General features: G+C 43.4%; 1 protein-coding gene across 1 annotated transcript in view; it reads right to left on the reverse strand.

The window, feature by feature from the left end:
• Positions 1–19,302, reverse strand: part of LOC124503034 (interleukin-36 gamma-like) — a 162,959-nt gene that overhangs the window by 69,946 nt on the left and 73,711 nt on the right. Inside the window, exon 2 of the mRNA XM_047067754.1 lies at positions 15,853–16,006. The gene's annotated coding sequence lies outside the window, so the exon portion shown is untranslated. The remainder of the gene's footprint in view (positions 1–15,852; positions 16,007–19,302) is intronic.

A 19,302-nucleotide genomic window follows, 5' to 3' on the forward strand; every position in this document is an offset into this window, starting at 1 on the left:
TTCCTAGGCTTCCGCAGGTATGACTACCCTACTAGTCCAAGGTTTCCTGGATGGCTCAAGTCTCAAGGATTGGGTATCCTCTCTGAGAATATCTCCCAGCTTATCTCAGAGAAAAATTTACATATACTACAATACCTTTCCACTCCCACCTCCACCTGGGAGATCCTTGGACCTGCTGAACAGTTACTTTGTCTAGCTCTTTAAATTCTTCAAGTAGAGCTATTTCGAGGAAAGTAAAACTCCAAGAAGCTTTTAAAAAATGTCACACTCCAGCCTCACATGCCCAGAGCAGGCATCAAGCAGGTACCAGGGGCATCTTCCATTACTTTATCCCGTAGTCCCCAAGCTGGTCCTCAGAACGTGACCCAACAAGCTAGAGCCATTTTAAAAGGATCTAAGTGAGAAGCCACAGTTGGAAACCCAGGCCCAGTGTTAGCCACCTCCAACTCACTGCTAATGTCATCTTTTTATATAAATCTGGAATTGTGGAAATGCCAATCTTTTCACATAATTTCTCTCCAGGCTGGGAGAGTTTTAAATGTTCCCAAAGCATGCTGTCACCGGGACCTCACTTGCACTCCCATACATCAGGCCCCTCTGTCATTTAGAAATGTTAGAAACTTCCAGGACTGGAATCACTCAGTGGGACACTCTGAACCTGAAAGGCTATCAGAAGAGATGAAGCCCCGGAAAGGCAAATATAGAAGAGCGTGGGTCAGGAGATTGAAGAAGCTGCCATAATCATGGGTAGCAACTATCTATGAGCATTCTCTTCCTCAAACCAGGCTTGGGGTAAGATAATGATACCTTGCCGAGCAATATGATTTTTAATACAATCTCTTAAGACTCTGGCTTCCTTACATTGTTCTAGGAACTGAGGGGCTATGACTATGTGGGGATCACCCTGGTACTAGTGGCTTGGGGAGGATCCTCTAGATGGTACAAGGGAAGGAGGGCAAACTGTGCTGATGCAAGGGTTTGTTAGATGGGCTCACAGAGCTTCCTCAGATGGCCTCCCTCAACTCTCTCCCCCTGCTTTCCTCAGTTAACAAAACTCTTGTTGAAATTCCCAGAAACACCCCTATCCTCACCTTAAAAAAAATTATAATCTAATAAAAATTTTTTTAAAATAAAAATAACTAACTAAATAAAATTTCAGTCTGAGTCTTGGTGGATCCTTATGACTGTGTAGCTTAGAGCACATTCAACCTGATTGCTATGCTGTCTTTGATCCTTCATGGTCCTGCCCCAGGTCGTACTGGGGCCCCTGGGCCCCAAGGCCCTCAGCCATCTCTCTATAGTATTCATTCAGACCTGGCCTCTGGGGTTCTACCTGTCAATGACTCTTAAAGGCGACAGGGTTTGTTGGTTTGTTTTTAATTTGTTCTCAAAGTCCCCCCAGAGGCATCTTCAGGGAACAAATTACAAATATTTATCAAACACTTATCAAGTGCTTAATACATGCTAGGCTCTATACAAAGTATCTTAAGTAATTTATCACATTTACTCCTAACAACATATTCTATTTGGCTGAAGTTCTTATCTTCATTTCACAGAGAGACTTGCACCAGTTGCGGGGTGCCACATTCCAGGTATATCTGTCTAATCAAGCTTGTTATTTCCTTACTGACATGGATCTGCACTATCGATTAATAAGAGATGTGTATTAAATTTCCCACTATATTGGTGGCTCTGTCAGTGGCTCCTTGTGGATCTGTCATTTTTTTTTGCTTTGGTATTTTTGTACATTATTAGTGCATACATGTTTAAAATTGTATACCTTTGTAGGCTTTTTAATCAATATGAGTGAACCTATAGTGTCTTAATGCTTATTTCTTTTGTTATTAATCAATAGCTTTATCTTGTTTAAAACTAGCTTAACATATATTCTTTTCACCATTTTGTTTTCAGACTTTTTGTATCTTTCTGTCATATATGTATATTGCTATGTATTGTTATGTTGTATCTTCATGGGTTCTGTGATAAAACACAGCTCTACTTTCTTATATCCAGTCTGATAATCTTTGCCTTTTAACTAATACGTTTAGTTCACTTATTTTGATGGTGATTTTACATATATATTAATTCCTTCTACTGTCTTATTTTGTGCTACTTGTCCCCTTTTTCTGTTTCTTGTTTTTCTCTTTCCTTAGATGGTAGGAGTTGCTTCACTCTGTTTTTCTTACACCATTAGTGTTTTGTTTACTGGTTCGGAAATTATATATTTTATCTTTATTATTTTGGTGCTTACCTCCAAGAACTTTTAACATCACATCTAACGTAACAAAATCAAGAATTTCAATATTTTCCCTCTCCTTTAGAACAAAAAAGAACCACAGAATGCTTTAACCCCAATCTCTCCCCTCTCCAAAACTACTGTAGCCCAGAATTATAGTTCCCTCACAAATTAGACATTATTACCATTTTAAACAGTTGATATTTGTTTAGCTTTATCCAAACTTTGACCATTTTCTTGGCCTACCATCCCTTTTTACGTCCCAGGCCTTCCTAGTGGGGTCATTTTCCCCACCTTGTAGTACCACCCTTCAAAGTTGCCTTAATAAGGTTCTTTGGTATGAATCCTCTCATCACCATTATCTTTGCATAGGTTCTTGTTCCTGAAAGATAGGTTCACTGGGTACCCAACCATGAGTTGATAGGGCCTACTCACAATACTATGAAAATATCGCACTGTTTTCTGGCTTTACTATCATTGTTGAAGAGTCTCCCATCATTCTGAGTATTGTTCCTCTGTAATAAACCAATTCCCCTTTGCCAACTCTAGTGTTTACCCTCGGCTGTAGAATAATCTTCCCATTGCAACTCACATCAAGTCGTTTCTCTCATCAGCTCAGTCATGCTTTTAAAACTATTTAAGTTAAAACTAGTTTACCCAGCTTTTTCGGATGTCTTTTACTAGGAGAAACTGCTCTGTATAACTAGTCATCCATATTGCTAGAAATGAAAATCCTTTTTTATTGTTTAATCCACTTTAACTGGCTCTACCAGTTCTGGCTCTACCACCCCATTAAAACTACTTTTGTGAAGGTCTCCTAATTGCCAAACCTAATGGATTCAATCCTTGTTTTGCCTGACTTCTGCAGCATTGGGCACCATGGGCCATTTCTACTTCCTTTTCCCTTTGGCTTCTGAGTCACCTGGTTTTTCTTCTGGCCTCTGGCTCCTCAGTCTCCTTTACTGACAATTCTTGCACTACCTGCCCACAGATGGTGGTTGTCCAGGATATATTCCTTTTGAACCCCCAGATCCTGTATCACCCTTCTCCATCCTGCTCTGCTCCCTAGGACGCTGACCCTTATGGGACTATATCCACTGGGCTCCCCTGCTGTCTGTCTTTCAGTTGGGTTTAGCCAGCAGGAGGAACTGAGAGGAAGTCAGAAGGCAGAGGTGCGATGTCAGAATCGCTAACATTAACAACTCAGGTAACAACAGATGTTGGCGAGGATGCAGAAAAAGAGGATCTCTTTTGCACTGCTGGTAGCAATGCAAACTGGTGTAGCCACTCTGGAAAACAGTATGGAATGTTCCTCAAAAAATTAAAAATAGAACTATCCTACGACCCAGCAATTGCACTACTAGGTATTTATCCAAGGGATATAGGTATGCTGTTTTGAAGGGGCACATGAACCCCACTGTTTATAGTGGTACTATCAACAATAGCCAAAGTATGGAAAGAGCCCAAATGTCCATCGACGAATGAATGGATAAAGAATAAACACATAAACACACACACACACACACACACACACACACACACACACACACAATGGAGTATTACTCAGCAATCAAAAAGAATGAAATCTTGCCATTTGCAACTATGTGGATGGAACTAGAGGGTATTATGCTAAGCAAAATTAGTCAGACAAAGACAAATATCATGACTTCATTCATATGAGGACTTTAAGATATAAAACACATGACCATAAAGGAAGGGAAGCAAAAATAATATAAAAACAGAGAGGGGGAAAAAACATAAGAGATTCTTAAATATGGAGAACAAACAGAGGTTTACTGGAGGGGTTATGGGAGGGGGGGATGGGCTAAATGGGGAAGGGGCACTAAAGAATCTACTCCTGAAATCACTGTTGCATTATACGCTAACTAACTTGAATGTAAATTTAAAAAATAAATTAAAATAAAGAAAAAAGGAGAATTTATGGAGGTTCCACTGGGAATCTGAAATAACATAGAAACAAAAATCACAAAAAAAAAAAAAAGAAAAGAAAAGAAAAAGAAGAAGAAGAAGGCAGAGGTGTGAGAGATGAGAGCATTTACTCCCCTAGCTCCACACCCAGCTCCTTCAGGGTTGCCCTCTCCATTCAGCTACCGTCTCTAAGTTCTGAGAAATACAATGACCACTTCCAACTGTGTATCACTGGCCAAACTGTTCTTATTTCCTCATCCCAGACAGACATATTCAACTGCCATTTGGGGAGATTTACCCATAAATCCCAAAGACATACCAAATTCACGTATCCCAACTTTAAAATAGTAACTCCTTATATATCACTCCCCCCAAAGCAAACAAACAAAGTTGATCATCCCTCTGGCTTCCAGGTGGTGTTAGATAATGCCACTTTACTAGGTCAACCTAGAAGTCTCAGAGTTATCCTCAGATTTTGCTTCCTGAACCGCACGCATATCCAATTGGTCACTAAGTCCATTCTGATTTTACTTTGGAAAAAACCTCAATTCTATCTCTTCCACTCTCTCCTTACCACTGGTGCCTTGTTTCAGGGCCTCATCACTTTCCCCAGACTTTCTGTCTCCCTGCTTCAAGTCTGGCCCAGCTCCAGCTTTTTCTATGTTACAGTGTGAAAATGAACTTGCTGAAATGCAAAACTGACTGTGTCACTCAGATCACCTTTGCCTCCCTACAATGAGACTCTTCTTAATCTGGTCCCTGCCTACTTTCTAGTCTCATTTTTCATCACTTCCTGCAGAGACCCTACCTGAAATCTCTTTGCCTGACATTCCCCACCCCTCTCGTGTACTATTCCTCTTTTGAGACTCAGTACCAGTAGCTGCTCAGGAATGTGCTCTCCCATTGTGCTTGGGACTCAATCAACCAGCCCTTCTCTTGATCTCTTGCACACAACTCCATCAGAGCATTTATAACATTAAATATTTTTATTAAATATTTTTATCTGTCTCCCCCCAAATCTGTCAGCCTCTTAAGATCAGAGACCAATTCTTACTCCACTTCATTTTTCCAGGGCTTATCATAGTGACTTTCATGTAGTGTGATCAATAAATGCACACCCTTCTTCCCGGAGGTCCGTTGGCCCAGTCTTTCCAGTGTTGTAGATCAACTAGATCACACATAGCTCAGCACCTACTTTTTTTTTTTTTTTTAATTTTTTTTTCAACGTTTATTTATTTTTGGGACAGAGAGAGACAGAGCATGAACGGGGGAGGGGCAGAGAGAGAGGGAGACACAGAATCGGAAACAGGCTCCAGGCTCTGAGCCATCAGCCCAGAGCCCGACGCGGGGCTCGAACTCACAGACCGTGAGATCATGACCTGGCTGAAGTCGGACGCTTAACCGACTGCGCCACCCAGGCGCCCCGCACCTACTTTTAATTGTTACTCCTATTATCCTTCCTGTCTATATCTGAGCAGCCAGTTAGGACAGAGGTAGATGTCAGTGGTGTCCATCTCTAAACATGTTCAAATTATTTCTCAGGCCTACTCTTTCAGATGAGTAGTTCAGTACTTCTCAGCATTATACAAGCCAACTTTTTGTTGCTGTTGTTGTTGCTGCTTTTAATTTTTTTATGTTTATTTACTTTTGAGAGAGAGAGACTGAGACAGAGCACGAGCGGGAGAGGGGCAGAGAAAGCCAGAGAGACAGAATCCAAAGCAGGCTCCAGGCTCTGAGCTGTCAGCACAGAGCCCATCGCAGGGCTGGAACTCATGAGCTGTGAGATCATGGCCTGAGCCAAAGTCAGCCACTCAACTGACTGACTCACCGAGGTGCCCCAAGCCAACTTTTTTTTTTAAGAGAATCCAGACTATTTCACAACAAAAGTAGGTATAACTTTGAAATAAGTCAAACCACTAAGGGCAACAACCAATTCCCCCCAAAATTATATATCTATCAGCTTACCCAACCAATAATCCATCTAAAACATGCTGAAGTTTGTTTTTTTTTTTAATGCAAATTGATGCTGTTAACTCTTATTTTTATCCATTCATGAGAGTTGTTTGTGGTCAGTCAAAGAGCCTCCTGATGGATATGTGATTTCCAACAGAGTAAATAAAACAGAGATTGTTTGGTCCCTCCCATTTTCTTAGTACACTGCAGTTTACTCACCTGATTTAGTTTTGGGGACAAGCTAAGTTTATACATGCCTACAGAGGACAAAAGGATAAGCATTTTTCGGCATAGCAATGATATAGTTTTACTATCACAATAGAAGATAGGCCTTAAGAAACACATGACCATGCTGTTTAAGTATTGCCAGAAATAATAACTTTTCTAAAAACCAAAGCCATCATTACGAGAATATCCCAAACATTTCATCAGGTTTCACAACTAAGTTAAACCACCCATTCAAGTAAATGTTTAAAAAAATGCAAAACAATTCTTCAAAAACTTCATGACAATTATCTGAGTATTGGCTTCCCTACAGGAGTGTGCATCAACAATATTCCTGTCCTCAGTTCCTCACATGGGACAAATCCACATCTGGGTAAACAATGCGGTCATAAAACATCAGCAGCAACTTCTCAGCAAGATAACACCTAAGTGTGACAAGTGTCACATGTTTTACATTTCTAAAAGTGGAAGGTTCTGTTTTTTGGCACCTTCCCATCCTGTTTTTTAGCAGTGAGGGAGAAGGTTCTATGCACTTCTACCTGGCGTAGCCCTGCCTTTGATATGGTTCCCCATCCCTGGTTACGCTAGAAAAGAATGCACTGATCCAGGAGCCAATTAGGTATGCAACATATCCATTTAAATAAAATTTTATTTAAATCATTAACCATTTAAATAAAATTTTACTTAAATCATTAACCATTTAAATAAAATTTATGTATTAAGCACTCTCTGTACTCTGGGGAACAAGTAAATAAGAAGGAAATGATCCAAACCTCTAGGAACACTCAGGATCTAGAAAAGAGGAAAGGCAGATGCAAAGTGGAAAAACTGTGGCACAGAACAGATGTGATAAATAATATGATAGAGATGGAGAAAAAAGATAATCTAGGCATATGGGAGAGGGAGAAAGAAGAACCCCCACTGGGCATTGCCTTGGAGTAGATGGGGTACTAAGGTAGGAATTCAGTAAGAGAATATGTGGAACATTCTTGTATTCTGCCCCCTTGATCCCCACAGCCACCCTGCTTTGACTCTCCTCCTAAAAATCAGTCACTGTTCTGGTCTGGGAATGAAGGGAGAGACAGAGACAGAGAGAGAGAATCCAGAATTCTTGCTCACTTAGGGCTAGGCTGGAGATTTGTTGAAGACAATAGCGCCCATTGGAATCTCTGAGAAGCCATACCCTTGGCACCTGGTCATCACCCATCTCCTCTGGCAGATTCCCCACTTCTCTCTTTCTTGCACTGTCTGCCAGTGCTAACTGGCCCGCTCACTCTCCCCCAGCATGTCTTCTCCTCACGCCCTTGAATCATTACATTCCTTCCACCTGAATGGCCCTTCTCTCTCAATCACCATATGCTTACGTTTCATGCAGGCATCAGGGTCTGGCTCAAATGTCATCTCCTCTGTGAAAAATATAACTTATACATACATACATACTACAAATTATTAAGAACACACTTCATTCTGGGAACACATTTATCTCCTCTAACTCTCATAACCACCATGGCAGGCAGGTGTTATTACACCCATTTTGTAGGCAAAGAAAGCAGGTTCAAAAGTGTAACAGCACACAGCTAGTCAGTGACAAGGCTGAAATTCAAGCCCAAGTCTACTAAGCCCAGCTTCTGTTCCCTTGACCACAGCACTATTTTACCTCAAAATCCAGTGCTTTCCGCCCTGATCCCATATTAGGATCACCTGATGCCCAGATCATGCCTCAGACCCATCACAAAGAATCTCTGGGGTAAAACTGTCTACATTTTAATGCTCCCCCAGGAAACTCTAGTGTAAACCCAGGATTGAGAACCACCATCTTACTTTATCTCCTTCACCTTCTCAAAGGTACCTCTTGCCCCCTCTGAATTCCCACACCACTCTGTTCCTACCTTCAATTATTCAATCGTTCATTCAATCCCTGATCCCTTACTGGGTACCAGTCACTACACAGAGCTCTGGGGATCAGCATGAAACAAGACCATACCTCCTGTCCTTGTGCAGTTGCTCTCCAGCAGAGGAGGCACTCCGTTAAAGGTAAGAACGGCAAAATGTGAAAAGCAAAACTTTAAAACCTTTGTGATTTGGGGGCAGGGAGTGATTTCTTAAACCAGACACTAAAGGCATAAACCATAAATGGGAAACTGAACACTTCGACCTCATTTTGAATGTGAAACTTTTTTCATTAAGAGATACCATTAAAAAGTGGAAAGGCAAGCCACAAACCGGGGTATAAAATTTGCAACATATACATTTCACCAAAGATTAGTATTCAGAATATAAAGAACTCCTACAAATACTTTTTTTTAATCCAGCAAGAAAAAGCAGATGCATTTCATAGAAAAGTAAATATAAATGACTAGAAACATTTGAAAAGATGATCCATCTCATTAAAAATTAGAGAAATGGGGGGGGGTGCGCCTCGGTGGGTCAGTCGGTTGAGTGTCTGACTCTTGATTTCAGCTCAAGTCATGATCCCAGGGTCATGGTATCAAGCTCTGTGGGGAGCCTGCTTAAGATTCTCTCTCTCCCCCCCTCTGACACTCCCCTGCTCAGGCTCACATTCTCTCTCTCTTTCTCTCTCTCTCTCTCTCTCCCTCTTTCTCTCTCCCTCTCTCTACAACAAACAAAAAAATTTTAATAGAGAAATGGAAATTAAAGCATAATAAGATACCATTTTACACCAAATATACTGTCAAAATTCTTAAAGTTTGGCTATACCAAGTGTTGCCAAAAATGTGGAGCGATGGGGATGTTGAGATACTGCTAGTGGGTATGTAAATCCTAATGCAAACAACTGCAATGCAATGTAATAAGTATATATTAGGTGGAGCAGGAAGTGACTAGGACATATGGCAGGTGGGGCAGGAAAAAGCCTGTGAAGGCTGGGATGTAAGGGATGAATAACAGTTACCCAGCCAAAGGAAGGGAAGGGTGTTCCAAATAGAAGAAGGGTGAGCATAATACATTCACGGCCAAAAAGAGGGATGGGCAAGAGCCAAGTCAAGAGGGCTAGAAACTGTGTCCAGGAGCTTGGACTCTAAGAGCCATGGGAAATTCGTGAAGGGTCTTAAAGAAGGGCATAACATTCATTCCTTCATTCAACAAAAAGTCACTGGTACTTGCCAAAGGGCAGGTCCCACATAGGCTCTGGCTCCACATGACTGCATCTGTTCTAGAAATATCACTCTGGCTGTAGGAGAACAGGTTGGAGGGTCACAAAACTAGAAGCAGGGAGACTACTGAGGAAGTGAGCTGGAGGTTGTCATCTGGACTGGGGAGCAACAGAAGCAGAGGATGTAAATGCATGGAGACGTGAGTACTTGGGAAGTAAAAGGAAGCAAGCATGGTGGTTATTAGACATGAGGTTGGAGTGGTGAAGAAAATAAAGGGCTCAAGGTGATGCTCTAGGTATCTGGGGGGATGGTGAGACTTTCACAGGCTAGGAACCAAACAGGAGGGTAGGAAGTGGACAATAGTTGCAGTTTGGCATAGTTAAGGGGTTAACAGAAGAAGACTAGATAGGAGACCGGGAAAGGAGTGGCCAAAGGAAACCATAGTGGTATTGCAGAAACTGGGGCAGGAGGGGATTGTGGCTTAAGAAGAAAACGATCAGTAGTGTGAAATGATGCTGCCAGTCAAGGTTTTTTGTGTGTGTGTGTGTTTGTTTGTTTGTTTGTTTTTTAGGGAAAAAAAGGCTCAAAGTGATCAATGACTGTGGGGACAAGGATGGCCTTCATCAGAGAAGTTTTGATCCAGTGGAGGGAGGAAGCAAATGTGTTGAGGGCTGAGGAGTAGGAGGAAAAACAAGTGAAGGCACTTTTTGAAGAGAAACAAAGCAGTTTTGTTTTGTTTTGTTTTGATTTGATTTAAATAAGCAAGGCATGAGAGGCTCTGGTGAGAAGGAACCAGTAGAGAGTAAAAGGTTGAACATGAGGGAGAGAGAGATCCCAAAACAGCAAGATCGTTGAGAAGACGGGTATTCCATTTCAACCCTAATTGGGTGTACTTCAATTCAATTCTAGCAATAACCACCCAGAGTTCGTGCAGACTCCACAAGTTAAAGGACATGGTCCCCAGTAAGACTGTCCTGACTTCAGGTGCCAGTGGCACTTCAAGGGCCCCCAGGGCACACATACTTCCGACTGACTGGCTATAAATTCAGAAGATCCCAAGACCCCCTTGGGTTTTATAATTCGTTAGAAAGAGTTACAGAATTCAGGAAAGTGCTGTTATCATTACTATTTTATTACATAGGATACAAATCAGGGGGACCAGCCAAATGCCAAGACACAGAGGGAAAGGTCTGGGAGGGAACCGAGAGCTTCCCTGCCCTCTCCATGTGGAGTCAGGATGCATCAGACTCCCAGCACATGGTTGTGTTCAACAACAAGGAAGCTTCTCCAAGCTCAGCATCTAGAGTTTTTCTGGGATTTCATTATGGAAGCATGTTTGATTAAATCATTGGCCACGTGACTGAAGTCAATCTTCAGTCCCCCTCTCCTGGCCTCCCAGGAGGCTGGGAGGAAGAGTTGACTGGTATCATCGTGTGGCTCAAAGCCCCAATCTTCTAATCACGTGATTGATATTTCTGGACACTAGCTTCCATCCTGACGTTATCTAGGGGCTCTGCCAAGAGTCAAAAACTTCAAGGGTTTCAAAAATTCCTTAACAGATATCTAGGGAAAAAACAAGATAAACTCTTTATCATACAACAGTGGGTCAGGAGGTTCCAGGCCTGGGTGGAAGGATAAAAAACCTCTCCCACTCCAGTAATAAGAGAACAGATTGCTGGGTTGGGTGGGATGCAGGCTGGAAGCATGATAGGAAATGCTGGAGGAGCTCTCCTGGGGGTGTCTATTTTCAAGGACTAAGTATGAGGGGGAGAGGTGGGATCAGGATTTGAGGTCAATGGTGAGAATTTGAAATCATTGCTGTGAGAGCTTTGTAGGACTGACAGACAATGTGAGAGCCCATGCATCCAGGTGGCAGTCATCCGTGAGGCTAGGTGGTTGTCTTCAACAGCCTCCAGCAGCCCCAATAGAGATGCAGAAGAAACAGACCATCAATACAACTAGGCCTGGGGTTTTGCCTAGGAAGTATTAGGGAAGAAAAAGGGAAAGGCTGCTGAGAAGACCAGCAAGAAAATGGTTGAACAGCTGGAGCACAGAAACTAAACTGGCTGAATAAGGAAACAAAAGCAAAAAGACAGATAGAGAGGGAGGATATCTGTGGTCTAGTGGTCCTGGTAAGGGTGAATAATTGGCACTTTGAGAGTATGGGAGTGAGAAACAGGAAGGCTGTGGTCAGAAAGAAGGATGTCTGTGTGTATGATTGCCTACATGGAGTCTTTCCAAGAGGTGCACAGCCTTGGGGGTGGCAAAAAGGGGTGCCTCTTCTCAGCACCTCCTATTAATTTCTTGTACTCAAGATAAGTTCCCTGAAGAGAGGTACCTATATTTAATTCATCTTTGTATTCCTAGTAATACTAAAAATACTATATGGAAGGCAATTATACTTTTTGGGAACAGAAGATATTGGAAAATTCATGGTGAGCTCACTACAGGGGGCTCCATTTGGACAGCAGCCTCAAGGAACTAATGAAACAAAGAGACAGTGATGCTGACTGGGGAACAAGATTCCCCCTCCCTACTACAACCCCAGACCAAGTGAGCTCTTTATGACTGAATGTTGCCAGTTAACACTTTCCAGTCTTAATGCACACGTACACACACATAACCAGTGATCCCTGTTGGATTATCACTACTATCAGAGATTTGATGTCAACAGTGAAAAGGAGGCCACTCTCATTAGGAAGAGAAGAAAGAAGGAGGAAGGGAGGCAAACTAGTATTTCCTGTGTGTTGACCATGGTCCCTCTCTGTTAGATGCTTTCACATACGGGACCGTGTTTATCTTTATAACAACCCTGAGAGATAGGTCTTCATTTTAAACATAAGGACATCAGGCCAGGAAGATGAATGACTTTCAGTGATAAGGCTATGAGGGCAGAGGCTAATTCTCTTTGGTCTTTTTGACTCACCCACTGACTATCTCCTAGAACCCAACATTCAGTGATAATTCCACCCATTAGTTGAGTGCTCATCACTAGCAAGGTGTCATAGGAGGGGAGGGAGTTGATTTTGTCATGGCTCTCTAGGAGCTTAAAGACCAGAGGGGAAGGTCACATGTGTTGTTTGCTTATTTTCAGGATTGCTTTCTTTTGACTAGCACTTAGAAGAAGTAAGAGCAGGGGAGCCTGGGTGGCTCAATTGACTAAGAGCCCGACTTTGGCTCAGGTCATGACCTCATGGTTCGTGGGTTCAAGCCCCACATTGGGCTCCCTGCTGTCAGTGCAGAGCCCACTTTGGATCCTCTGTCTCCCTCTCTCTGACTCTCCCCTACATGTTCTCTCTCTCTAAAATAAGTACATATTAAAAAAAGAAGAAGAAGAAGAAGACGACGACGACGATGACGACGAAGGGCAAATTTCCCTGTCCAGCAAACAAAGAGAGACTGAGGTGAATCCTACTGTATCCTTGATACTTGAAAATAGTGTCTCCTGGGGAGCCTGGGTGGCTCAGTCGGTTAAGGATCCGATTTCGGCTCAGGTCATGATCTCACAGTCCGTGAGTTCGAGCCCCGTGTCGGGTTCTGTGCTGACAGCTCAGAGCCTGGAGCCTGCTTCCGATTCTGTGTCTCCTTCTCTCTGACCCTCTCCCGTTCATGCTCTTTCTCTATCTCAAAAATAAATTTAAAAATTTTTTTTAATTTAAATAAATAAATAAAATAGTGTCTCCTAAGAAATCAATCTCAGGAAAGAGGGAGCCCAGGAACTTACCAAAGTTCACAAAATCTGGCTGATTCCTGAGATCTGGTTGTCCACAAGATAATGTAAGAGCTAAGTGGTCTGACAGTCGAACAGTCTGCGTTAAAGCCAGCAAGACTGCTGTGGGTTCAGAGAAAACATTGTGGTCTTATTCCCCTTTCCCTTCATCTCCACTCATACCGACCTAGTCCCCTGGTCCACGGAGCCATTTGTATTAAGATAATCAGGCAGGGGCCAACTCCCACTGTCAGGACTAGTTGAGCAAGTTCCTGAAGAATGTGGCCCTTGGCTGAGATTTCAGTCCTGGGCTTCCCCAGGAGCACAGTGTAACATCCTGCCCTCTCTCTTACTGAACACCCCTGTGGGGAAAACTCCAGGCGGAAATTGGGCACCTACATGGGAGTCTGCAACTTCCCCAATCTGTGGCTTGACCCTCGGCTAGACTCATTCCTCATCTACAAACTGACTTCCGTAGCTCAATAGGAGAGATCCGAGCAAGAGTTGTTGGGTGCCTTAAGACCACGTGGAGTAGAACCCTGTTGGGCAAGGTCATTCTCTGAACTGAACAAGCAATTTCAGATGGAACTCCCAAGAGGAAGTAAGAAGTGAGAAAGGGCAGGGAACCTACCCACTCAGCCAGAGCAGGCAAATCCACCAGGCAGGAGCCAGGGACACAAACCGCCCACCCAAAGGCACTGAACTGAATGACTCTAATATTTCAGGGCCTGCATCCTTTGGAAAATCTGGGGTGAAACCTAAGACAGGAGCCAGCTGGCTCATTTGACCAATCTCCACTCAAAAGTTCTTAATCCTCCACCCTGGCCTGGGACACAAGAGGAACAAGGCAGCAGGGGTATGCTCCAATTGTGGCCACAGGCTAGTGGAGCAGTCTGCCAGCAAACAAGAGATGAGAGATCATTTCAGACAGCAAGAAGCAAATACACAGGAGTAATGTGCTAATGAGTAGCTAGAACTTTTTATTTTGGTGTAGAGTCCCATTCGTTTATTTTTGGTTTTGTTTCCCTTAACTGAGGAGACATATCCATAAAAATACTGCTGAAGCCCATAGCTAAGAGAGCACTACCTGTTTCCTTTGAGGAGCTTTATGGCTTTGGGTCCCACATTTAGGTCTTTAATCCATGTTGAGTTCATTTTTGTGTATGGTGTAATAAAATGGTCCAGCTTCATTCTTTTGCATGTAGCCACCCAGTTTTATAAAAAATATGGTATCTATTATATATATTTAAAATATCATAAATGTATATGTTTATTATATGTAATATACATGATGAAATATTACTCAGCCATAAAAAAGAATGAGATCTTGCCATTTGCAACAACAAGGATTGACACAGAGGATACTATGCTAAGTGAAATAAGTCAGAAAGAGAAAGACGAATTCTATATGATGTCATTTATGTTCATATGTGGAATCTAAAAAATAAAACAAACAAAAAATGGAAACAGACTTGTAAATACAGAGAACTAACTGGCTGCCAGAAGGAAAGGGGTTGTGGGGCTGGGTGAAATAGATGAAGGGGATTAAGAGGTACAAACTTCCAGGTATAAAATAAGTTAAGTCACCCATGGGGGAAGGGAAGGGGAAAAAAATAGTTACAAACAGAGAGGGAGAGAGGCAAACCATAAGAGACTCTTAAATACAGAAAACAAACTGAGGGTTGATGTGGGGAGCCAGGGAGAGGGGAAAATGGGTGATGGGCATTGAGGAGGGCACTTGCTGGAATGAGCACTGGGTGTTATATGTGAGCGATTAATCACGGGAATCTACTCCCAAAACCAAGAGCACACTCTATACACTGTACATTAGCCAATTTGACAATAAATTATATTCAAAAATATTAGATAGATAGATAGATAGATAGATAGATAGATAAAGTCACAAGGATGGAAAGTACAGCATAGGGTTCATGGTAATATTAAAAAACATTGTATGGTGATAGGTGGTAACTACACTTACCACAGTGAGCATTACATAATGTATAGAATTGTCAGATCACTGTGTCGTACCCCTGAAACTAATAACATTGTATGCTCCCTATACATACCATCGTAATTAAAAAAAAAAAAAAAAAAGATGGCTGGAACTGGAGACAGAGGATGAGACTTGGGGGTCAAAGGAGATCTTGATGAGAAAAACATAAACCAACTTGCCCTCAGTTAGGGGCAAGACTGACAAGTCAAGAAACAGACAGAAAGCCTGTGTGCCAGGTGTGGTAAGCAAGAGGAAGAGGGCTGAGAGATTAAAGAAAGTGCTATCAGGGCTGGCTGTGTGAGCCTCGGAAGGGCCTCAGAGAAGGAGACCCCACCTAAACTAACTAATGACATCGCAATGGGGCATGCTGAGGTCACGGACTTCTGCCCCAAACTCGGAGACATGGGGGTAGCCTATCCCCTAAAGAGGGGCACCTAGGGTCCATCACAAACATAGCTATGAACCCCATGCTCCCTAGTCCACAAGCATCCTGCAACCAGAGACGTGGACAGGCCCCAGCAGGAGGCAAACAATACCGGCCACCTGGACTAGCCAAGAGTGAACCACCCAGGCACTCAAAGCCCTCCCATTATTCCCCAATGCACTCACAGAACCACTCCTCTTCAGATCATGTCTGGATGTGGAGACCCCAGTAACCATTTCCTTAGGCCTCCCTTTGCACAGTACAAACCTGCCAGATGCCCTGCTGAAGCAGACATCCAGGGAGAGGGAAGGTGAAGTTGGGCTCCTGGATGGGGGAAGGCCAGTGGTGAGGATTCTGTACGGGCAGACAAAATTTCCCTTCTTCTCTTCTAGGTTTGTTAGCTGGTCTACTAATTAAATTGCTGTAAGACAGATTAACAGGAGAAAAGCAAATTTAATTTCATTTGCATAGAGGCCCCATAAAAATATAAGACCCAAAGCAGTCAAGCAATGGAGCCATTCTGAGCTAGGGAAAAGGCTAGGGGCCTGGGGCTTCAGAGGGAAGGAGGATAATTCGCAGGCAGATAAGATGTGTGGTAATCAGATGTTTGTCCTCTGAAGCAGAAAAGTCTTACAGATAAAACTTATCTCTGGTAATAGCCCTCTTTCTGGTACAGGCCCCTTATCTAAATTATTTTAGGTAGTTTAGGTATTTTAGGGAGAGGTAATAAGCTGGGTTTTGAGTCTGATTGCCTTCAGCTCAAAATAATCCACATGCCAAAGTAGTACATTTTGAATAACACATTCTATTTCAGTTCATTAACCACTTACAACATGCCCAGGTTTCATAGGGGTCAAATATGCCTTATGCCTAATTATGAGGACAGAAATGCATCCCCAGTGATCACCTTCTAAGAGTCCCAAGGACACTGTCTCAGAATCCTCCCTCCGACCTCCACCTCAGTTTGCCACACTCACACTGCTGCTGGTGACATTCACTCATTCATTCATTCATTCATTCATTCATTCATTCAAGTCAATCAAATTGTACTGAGCACCGGCTACCTGCTAGGCGCTGCTCTAGTGTCTGGGGATACTACAGTGAGCAAAGGCACCCAGCCCCTGACCTTGGGGACCATTCATGAGGTGGCTGCACTGCTGGGCACACAATGCCTCCTAACTGCTCCTGTCCTATCAGCTCTGGAGAAGGTATATTGCCCTCCCCTAAATCTCTGAGACCACCTTCCTGCCTTCAATGAGGCTTTTCTGAAGGCTTGAGGATGAAAGAAGGGGAATAAAATTGCCACGCGCAGTGTGGCTACCTCCAGGCCCACAGTCCAGGGCCTCGTTCCTTGCCCTTGCCTCACTCGTAGAGTCTCTCAGTGTGGTAGGAACCAGCTCACCCCCACTTCCCCTGCCCCTACCCCCCACGATGGGTTCCAGGCAGGTCCAAGGCTCAGAGTCCTCGCCCCAGCTGCCAGATGCCTAAGATTGACCCCATACGCACCAGGGCTCTCCTCCTGCCCCAGCTTGCCTTCTCCCCAGGATGTCTGACAGTAGGTATCCATTCCTTTCAGGGCTCCAAGCCAGAGAGCAACAATGACCACATGGAGACCCCAGTCCACAGCCCAGTTTGCCAAGGTCAGCCCACTTCTTTCTTACAGTCCCTGGTCCAAAGTGAGGAGACACTCACCACTCACCTCATGCCTTTCCTGGTGCTTTCAGGTCCTCACTTTGCTCTGCAGTGAACAATCCCTCCAACATGAACCCACAATTTCCCAAACACCATCTCAGTGTGCAGCCCAGAGCACTCTCAGTTCACTGAGAGCCAAACCATGTTTCTCCCCCTCCTCTGACCTGGCCATGTCCCTAAGCGCACGTAGAGGAAAGGGCAGATGACCCCTCCATGGCAGCTTATACACCTCACAACACCTGCCATATTCTGCCTTAAATCGTAGGCATTTGCAAAAATTCCTTGAGGACAAGTACCATGGCTTGTATAGTTTTGTTCTCCTTCCTCTGTGCACCCATGGCACATATGCACCACAAACACAACTTACATGGTGCTTGGTGGGATGAATGATGGAAGTCATTCCAAAAGCTACTTACCCTGACTTGTCATCACCTCTGATTTCATCTTTCTGGATCTCCCACATTCCCCGAGTAATTGGGAAAAGTCCTCAAGAAACACCTGAAAATTGCCTTTTGGGTAAAATGGGAGTGTCTCTCCAGAAATGTACCTCCCAGGCATTTGTGATGAAACATGGAACAGAACACCATCTCTTCCTGGTAATAGTGACAGCTCCTGTCACCTCCCTGTCCCAGAAGACTTCATAAAGAGCTCAGGATTCCCCAGAAAAGTAGATGGACACCGTTCTGACTCAAGCCAGGGTAGCAAGGTGTTCACTGTGCCTTTGCAGAAGGAACTAAACTTTTCCAGGAGGACAACATCCCTGATCAGGCCCAGATCAGGCCGACCTGCTGTCTCTGCTTATCAACAAGGCTGCTGACTGAGGAGTTCATTCTGAGACGGACATTGTGCTTCTGGTGAGTCTCTGTTTTTAATCCAGGATATTCTTTTCTAAGGAAGTACTTTCTTGTCAGAAGAAGCTAGCTCAAGATGGAAGCCATGAGAGTGGCAGCATGATCACTCCTGGCTTTCATTCATTTGGTCAGCCAACATTTGGGAAGCACTGTCATGTGCAAGGCATGGAAATGAGAGCTATAATCCAAGACCTGCAACAGGTATGTTAATAGTAAGGGAGATGAGCAAATAAAGCATGATGACGGAGGTTTGCAGAGGGTGTTAGAGGCTCACGGCACAGAGGAAGGACACCCACCATTTAGCTTGGGAAGGGGCATGTTATGGAGGAGGTAAAGTATGAACTGAGTCTTGAAGGATTAGACGATGGACAAACTACAAAGAGGAGACGGAGGTTCCAGGTTGTGCGAAAGCACAGAGGCTAGAAAGAATATTGCATTCAAGGGACTACAAATAGTTTGGGAAGGTTAAAGTGTGGGGTAGGAGAGGAGAGCAGAGGATTCCATGGTGGACCTTGTTTGGCATGCTCTGGTGCTTGGACTCATTCACAAAGGAGATAGGGAGCCAGTGATGAAATGTGAGCAAGGGCTTGATGTCACCAGATTTGCTTTGTGGAGATATATATCCCTGTGGCTGGTGTACAAGGAATGAATGGATGGATGGAGCTTCCATGGCAGCAATCAAACCAATTAGGAGATGATTTAAATGCCCTAGGTAAGAAGGGAGAAGGGTTTGAATTGACAATGGAGTATGAAGATGGGAGAAATCTACAGATCCCAGGCAGTCAGGAAGTGCTCAAAAAAAAGACCTATTCAAACAGCTGATGGTGGTTGATGAATGAATGGATGGGTGAGTCCTTGGGTTGCAGTGACTGGGATACTTTCTGGTGAAATGGTTCATCCAGTGAGAAAGGCAATGGGGCAGGGGGGTAGTGAAGGGCTTCTCCTTTGTACTTTAAATGTTTGTATTATTTGAAACTCTGAAAATGAGCATGTATATTAACAAAAAGCCTGAGAAGGATGTTTTGTAAATCACTACTAGTTCTAACATACAACTTTCTGCTTGCACGTCATCAGTTAACTTTGATAGATCATTTCTAGAACTATCATATCAAACATCCTCCCTTGTGAAAACCTACTTTGAAAAATGGGTCATGTGAGGCAGCCTCATAGATTT

The sequence above is a fragment of the Lynx rufus genome, unplaced genomic scaffold, assembly GCF_022079265.1.
Source record: "Lynx rufus isolate CCGP_SWC_20201006 ecotype Redwood Valley unplaced genomic scaffold, mLynRuf1.p SCAF_8, whole genome shotgun sequence".
NCBI lineage: Eukaryota > Metazoa > Chordata > Mammalia > Carnivora > Felidae > Lynx > Lynx rufus.